The 8,667-nt window shown below is 48.4% G+C and overlaps 1 pseudogene; it reads left to right on the forward strand.

Annotated features, from left to right (window-relative positions):
• The first annotated feature begins 7,170 nt into the window (after positions 1-7,170).
• Positions 7,171-8,429, forward strand: LOC141231551 (sialidase-3-like; annotated as a pseudogene).
• The last annotated feature ends 238 nt before the right edge of the window (positions 8,430-8,667 follow it).

Raw genomic sequence — 8,667 nt, forward strand, 5'->3', positions numbered from 1 at the left:
GGGATTAGATACAAGGATCAGCATACAGAATCACACAGGAAGGGATTAGAAACACGGCTCAGCAGACAGTATCACACAGGAAGGGATTAGATACACGGCTCAGCATACAGTATCAAACAGGATGGGATTAGATACACGGCTCAGCAGACAGTATCGCACAGGAAGGGATTAGATACACGGCTCAGCATACAGTATCAAACAGGATGGGATTAGATACACGGCTCAGCAGACAGTATCACACAGGAAGGGATTAGATACAAGGATCAGCAGACAGTATCACACAGGAAGGGATTAGATACACGGCTCAGCAGACAGTATCACACAGGATAGTATTAGATACACGGCTCAGCAGACAGTATCACACAGGAAGCGATTAGATACACGGCTCAGCAGACAGTATCACACAGGATAGTATTAGATACACGGCTCAGCAGACAGTATCACACAGGAAGCGATTAGATACACGGCTCAGCAGACAGTATCACACAGGACAGGATTAGATACACAGCTCAGCAGACACTATCACACAGCATAGGATTAGATAAACGGCTCAGCAGACAGTATCACACAGCATGGGATTAGATACATTGCTCAGCAGACAGTATCACACAGCATATGATTAGATACACAGCTCAGCAGACGGTATCACACAGCATAGGATTAGATACACAGCTCAGCAGATAGTATCACACAGGAGAGGATTAGATACACGGCTCAGCAGACAGTATCACACAGGAGAGGATTAGATACACGGCTCAGCAGACAGTATCACACAGGATAGGATTAGATACACGGCTCAGCAGACAGTATCACACAGGAGAGGATTAGATACACGGCTCAGCAGACAGTATCACACAGGATATGATTAGATACACGGCTCAGCAGACAGTATCACACAAGATAGGATTAGATACCCGGCTCAGCAGACAGGATCACACAGGATAGGATTAGATACACAGCTCAGCAGACAGTATCACACAGGATGGATTAGATACATGGCTCAGCAGAAAGTATCACACAGGATAGGATTAGATACACGGCTCAGCAGATAGTATCACACAGGAAAGGATTAGATACACGGCTCAGCAGACAGTATCACACAGGACAGGATTAGATACACAGCTCAGCAGACAGTATCACACAGGACAGGATTAGATACACAGCTCAGCAGAAAGTATCACACAGGATAGGATTAGATACACGGCTCAGCAGATAGTATCACACAGGAAAGGATTAGATACACGGCTCAGCAGACAGTATCACACAGGACAGGATTAGATACACAGCTCAGCAGACAGTATCACACAGGACAGGATTAGATACACAGCTCAGCAGACAGTATCACACAGGATAGGATTAGATACACGGCTCAGCAGACAGTATCACACAGGAGAGGATTAGATACACAGCTCAGTAGACAGTATCACACAGGATAGGATTAGATACACGGCTCAGCAGACAGTATCACACAGGACAGGATTAGATACACAGCTCAGCAGACAGTATCACACAGGAGAGGATTAGATACACAGCTCAGCAGACAGTATCACACAGGACACAATTAGATACACAGCTCAGCAGACAGTATCACACAGGATAGGATTAGATACACGGCTCAGCAGACAGTATCACACAGGAGAGGATTAGATACACAGCTCAGTAGACAGTATCACACAGGATAGGATTAGATACACGGCTCAGCAGACAGTATCACACAGGACAGGATTAGATATATGGCTCAGCAGACAGTATCACACAGGACAGGATTAGATACATGGCTCAGCAGACAGTATCACACAGGATAGGATTAGATACACGGTTCAGCAGACAGTATCACATAGGATAGGATTAGATACACGGCTCAGCAGACAGTATCACACAAGATAGGATTAGATACACGGCTCAGCAGACAGTATCACACAGGATAAGATTAGATACACGGCTCAGCAGACAGTATCACACAGGAGAGGATTAGATACACAGCTCAGCAGACAGTATCACACAGGAGCGGATTAGATACACGGCTGAGCAGACAGTATCACACAGGACAGGATTAGATACACAGCTCAGCAGATAGTATCACACAGGAAGGGATTAGATACAAGGCTCAGCAGTTAGTATCACACAGGATATGATTAGATACATGGCTCAGCATACAGTATCACACAGGAAGGGATTAGATACACGGCTAAGCAGTTAGTATCACACAGGATATGATTAGATACACGGCTCAGCAGACGGTATCACATAGGAGAGGATTAGATACACGGCTCAGCAGTTAGTATCACACAGGAGAGGATTAGATACACGGCTCAGCAGACTGTATCACACAGGAGAGGATTAGATACACGGCTCAGCAGACAGTATCACACAGCATAGGATTAGATACACGGCTCAGCAAACGGTATCACACAGGAGAGGATTAGATACACGGCTCAGCAGTTAGTATCAAACAGGAGAGGATTAGATACACGGCTCAGCAGACTGTATCACACAGGATAGGATTAGATACACGGCTCAGCAGACAGTATCACACAGGATAGGATTAGATACACGGCTCAGCAGACAATATCAGACAGGAGATGATTAGATACACGGCTCTGCAGACAGTATCACACAGCATAGGATTAGATACACGGCTCAGCAGACAGTATCACACAGGATAGGATTAGATACACGGCTCACCAGACAGTATCACACAGGAAGGGATTAGATACAAGGCTAAGCAGTAAGTATCACACAGGATAGGATTAGATACATGGCTCAGCATACAGTATCACACAGGATAGGATTAGATACACGGCTCAGCAGACAGTATCACACAGGATAGGATTAGATACACGGCTCAGCAGACAGTATCACATAGGAGAGGATTAGATACACGGCTCAGCAGTTAGTATCACACAGGAGAGGATTAGATACACGGCTCAGCAGACTGTATCACACAGGATAGGGTTAGATACACGGCTCAGCAGACAGTATCACACAGCATAGGATTAGATACACGGCTCAGCAGACAGTATCACACAGGATAGGATTAGATACACGGCTCAGCAGACAGTATCACACAGGAGAGGGTTAGATACACGGCTCAGCAGACAGTAACACACAGGATAGGATTAGATACACGGCTCAGCAGACAGTATCACACAGGATACTATTAGATACACGGCTCAGCAGACAGTATCACACATGAAAGGGTTAGATACACAGCTCAGCAGATGGTATCACACAGAATAAGATTAGATACACGCCTCAACATACAATATCACACAGGACAGGATTAGATACACGGCTCAGCATACAGTATCACACAGGGCAGGATTAGATACACGGCTCAGCAGACAGTATCACACAGGATAGGATTAGATACACGGCTCAGCAGACAGTATCACATAGGAGAGGATTAGATACACGGCTCAGCAGTTAGTATCACACAGGAGAGGATTAGATACACGGCTCAGCAGACAGTATCACACAGGATAGGGTTAGATACAAGGCTCAGCAGACAGTATCAGACAGGAGTGGATTAGATACACGGCTCAGCAGACAGCATCACACAGCATAGGATTAGATACACAGCTCAGCAGACTGTATCACACCGAAGAGGATTAGATACACGGCTCAGCATACAGTATCAAACAGGATGGGATTAGATACAAGGCTCAGCAGACAGTATCACACAGGAAGCGATTAGATACAAGGCTCAGCACACAGTATCACACAGGAAGGGATTAGATACAAGGATCAGCATACAGAATCACACAGGAAGGGATTAGAAACACGGCTCAGCAGACAGTATCACACAGGAAGGGATTAGATACACGGCTCAGCAGACAGTATCAAACAGGATGGGATTAGATACACGGCTCAGCAGACAGTATCGCACAGGAAGGGATTAGATACACGGCTCAGCATACAGTATCAAACAGGATGGGATTAGATACACGGCTCAGCAGACAGTATCACACAGGAAGGGATTAGATACAAGGATCAGCAGACAGTATCACACAGGAAGGGATTAGATACACGGCTCAGCAGACAGTATCACACAGGATAGTATTAGATACACGGCTCAGCAGACAGTATCACACAGGAAGCGATTAGATACACGGCTCAGCAGATAGTATCACACAGGACAGGATTAGATACACGGCTCAGCATACAGTATCACACAGGACAGGATTAGATACACAGCTCAGCAGACAGGATCGCACAGGACAGGATTAGATACACGGCTCAGCAGACAGTATCACACAGGACAGGATTAGATACACGGCTCTGCAGACAGTATCACACAGGATAAGATTAGATACACGGCTCAGCAGACAGTATCACACAGGAGAGGGTTAGATACACGGCTCAGCAGACAGTATCACACAGGAGAGGGTTAGATACACGGCTCAGCAGACAGTATCACACAGGAGAGGATTAGATAGACGGCTCAGCAGTCAGTATCACACAGGATAGGATTAGATACACGGCTCAGCAGACAGTATCACACAGGATAGGATTAGATACATGGCTCAGCAGACAGTATCACACAGGATAGGATTAGATACCGCTCAGCAGACAGTATCACACAGGATAGGATTAGATACATGGCTCAGCAGACAGTATCACACAGGATAGGATTAGATACACGGCTCACCAGATGGTATCACACATGATAGGATTAGATACACGGCTCAGCACACAGTATCACACAGGATAGGATTAGATACACGGCTCAGCAGACGGTATCACACAGGATAGGATTAGATACACGGCTCAGCAGACGGTATCACACAGGATAGGATTAGATACACGGCTCAGCAGACGGTATCACACAGGATAGGATTAGATACACGGCTCAGTAGACAGTATCACACAGAAGAGGATTAGATACACAGCTCAGCAGACTGTATCACACAGGAGAGGGTTAGATACACGGCTCAGCAGACAGTATCACACAGGATAGGATTAGATACACGGCTCAGCAGACAGTATCACACAGGAGAGGATTAGATACACAGCTCAGCAGACAGTATCACACAGGAGAGGATTAGATACACAGCTCAGCAGACAGTATCACACAGGAGAGGATTAGATACACAGCTCAGCAGATAGTATCACACAGGATAGGATTAGATATACGGCTCAGCAGACAGTATCGCACAGCATAGGATTAGATACACAGCTCAGCAGACGGTATCACACAGCATAGTATTAGATACACAGCTCAGCAGATAGTATCACACAGGAGAGGATTAGATACACAGCTCAGCAGACAGTATCGCACAGGATAGGATTAGATACATGGCTCAGCAGACAGTATCACACAGGAGAGGATTAGATACATGGCTCAGCAGACGGTATCACACAGGTTAGGATTAGATACACGGCTCAGCAGACAGTATCACACAGGATAGGATTAGATACATGGCTCAGCAGACAGTATCACACAGGATAGGATTAGATACACGGCTCAGCAGAGAGTATCACACAGGATAGGATTAGATACACGGCTCAGCAGACGGTATCACACAGGATAGGATTAGATACACGGCTCAGCAGACAGTATCACACAGGATAGGATTAGATACATGGCTCAGCAGACAGTATCACACAGGATAGGATTAGATACACGGCTCAGCAGACAGTATCACACAGGAGAGGATTAGATACACATCTCAGCAGATAGTATCACACAGGATAGGATTAGATACACGGCTCAGCAGACAGTATCACACAGTATAGGATTAGATACACGGCTCAGCAGACAGTATCACACAGGATAGGATTAGATACACGGCTCAGCAGACAGTATCACACAGGATAGGATTAGATACACGGCTCAGCAGAGAGTATCACACAGGAGAGGATTAGATACACGGCTCAGCAGATGGTATCACACAGGATAGGATTAGATACACGGCTCAGCAGACGGTATCACACAGGATAGGATTAGATACACGGCTCAGCAGACAGTATCACACAGGATAGGATTAGATACACGGCTCAGCAGACAGTATCACACAGGATAGGATTAGATACACGGCTCAGCAGAGAGTATCACACAGGATAGGATTAGATACACGGCTCAGCAGACAGTATCACACAGGAGAGGATTAGATACACGGCTCAGCAGACGTTATCACACAGGATAGGATTAGATACACGGCTCAGCAGACAGTATCACACAGGATAGGATTAGATACACGGCTCAGCAGACGGTATCACACAGGATAGGATTAGATACACGGCTCAGCAGACGGTATCACACAGGATAGGATTAGATACACGGCTCAGCAGACGGTATCACACAGGATAGGATTAGATACAAGGCTCAGCAGACGGTATCACACAGGATAGGATTAGATACACGGCTCAGCAGACAGTATCACACAGGATAGGATTAGATACACGGCTCAGCAGACAGTATCACACAGGAGAGGATTAGATACACGGCTCAGCAGACAGTATCACACAGGATAGGATTAGATACACGGCTCAGTATCACACAGGAGAGGATTAGATACACAACTCAGTATCACATGATAGGATTAGATACACGGCTCAGTATCACACAGGATAGGATTAGATACATGCCTCCGTGTCACAGGATAGGATTAGATTCATGGCTCAGTATCACAGGATAGGATTAGATACACTGCTTTGTATCACACAGGATAAGATTAGATACACGGCTCAGTATCACAGGATAGGATTAGATACACGGCTTTGTATCACACAGGATAGGATTAGATACATGGCTCAGTATCACAGGATAGGATTAGATACACGGCTTTGTATCACACAGGATAGGATTAGATACACGGCTCAGTATCACAGAGGATAGGATTAGATACACAGCTCTGTATCACACAGGATAGGATTATATACACGGCTCCGTATCACAGGATAGGATTAGATACACGGCTCTGTATCACAGAGGATAGGATTAGATACACAGCTCTGTATCACACAGGATAGGATTATATACACGGCTCCGTATCACAGGATAGGATTAGATACACGGCTCAGTATCACAGAGGATAGGATTAGATACACGGCTCAGTATCACAGGATAGGATTAGATACACATTTCAGTATCACACAGGATTAGATACAGGTTGCTCTCGGCTGTCAGTCTCGTGTATCCGCTGTCCTGCAGGTTCGGGTACAGACATGTCGGGGGCGCTCTCTCTGGACTCGGTGACCCTGTTCCAGCAGGATCCTGGCGGTGTGACGTATCGTATCCCGGCTCTGCTCTTCTTCCCTCCATCTTCTTGGCCTTGGCGGAGAAGCGCTCGTCCCCCGATGATCAGGACGCCCTGTACCTGGTGGTGCGGCGCGGTCGGGTGCAGCGCGGGGAGGTGCAGGTACCGACTCCTCATGTCACCTCTCTCCGCGTCTGATCTTGTGACTTTCCAACGTCTCCATCTGTTTTGCCTCCTTAGTGGGAAGACGCAATGCCGGTGAGCCACGCCAAGTTACCGGGGCACCGGACCATGAACCCCTGCCCGCTGTACCATCCCGACACCGACACCGTCTTCCTCTTCTTCGTCTGTGTAAAAAGCGAAATCTCCGAGTTCCGGCAAATCATAACCGGCCGAAATGCCGCCCGGCTCTGCTACGTCACCAGCCGCGACCACGGCCAATCGTGGAGCCTACCGAAAGACGTGACGGAGGAGGTCCTGGGTGAGGACCTGAAGAGCTGCGCCACCTTGACGGTTGGCCCCGGTCACGGCGTCTGCTCTCCGTCGGGCAGGCTGATCGTGCCCGCGTACCTGTCCTACATCCACTCCCGCGTCTGCGGCCTGCCCGTCCCCTGGAAGACCAAGCCCCACTCATTCATCTTCTACAGCGACGACCGCGGAGAGAGCTGGCACAAGGGCAGCGGACTGTGGCGGCAGAAGACAGGGGAGTGCGAGGTGGCCGAGGTGACCTGCAGCAGCGGCAACGACCTCCTGTACTGCAGCGCCAGGACCGGTCAGCGCTACCGGGTGGAGGCGACCAGCAGCCCCCAGTCCATGGAGTTCACAGATGCCCACTACAATAAAAGCCTGTGTGAGCCGCCTCATGGCTGCCAGGGCAGTGTGGTGAGCTACAGGCCTCCGGAGGCAACTCAGGACGAGGCGGACGGCGGGGAAGAGTCGCCCCTTCAGCATAGCGTCACGTCCTGGCTCCTCTACTCCCATCCCACCAGCAGCCGGGGCCGCGTGGACTTAGGAGTCTACTTGAATAAATCACCCCTTGTGCCGTCCACCTGGACCCCACCGTGGGTCATCAACGAGGGTCCCAGCGGGTACTCGGACCTGGCGGTGTGCCAGGACACTCACTCCTTCGCCTGCTTATTTGAATGCGGAAAGGACGCGGCGTGCGAAAAGATCGTCTTCCGGAGGTTCACGATGGACGAGCTGCTGAACAATTCCTCTAAGCCCTAATCACGAGTGTCGGGGCCTCCGCCAAGTCTCCGGGTGCCAAAAGTAACCCAGTATAGGAATGCACTGAGGGGCCACAAGATGGCGCCATCCACCACTCTCCTGACCCCCGATACACGCTCTCATACTGCTCATTAGATGGTGTCTGATCCCCCCCTGTAATTAACAGGTTCTATCCACTCCTCTCTATCATGGACACCTTAAAGGGATCTTCCCATGAACTATATCATCCCCATCCACG

This window comes from Phyllobates terribilis, unplaced genomic scaffold (genome assembly GCF_046119375.1).
Source record: "Phyllobates terribilis strain yellow unplaced genomic scaffold, ASM4611937v1 Scaffold_525__1_contigs__length_1214945, whole genome shotgun sequence".
Classification (NCBI taxonomy): Eukaryota; Metazoa; Chordata; class Amphibia; order Anura; family Dendrobatidae; genus Phyllobates; species Phyllobates terribilis.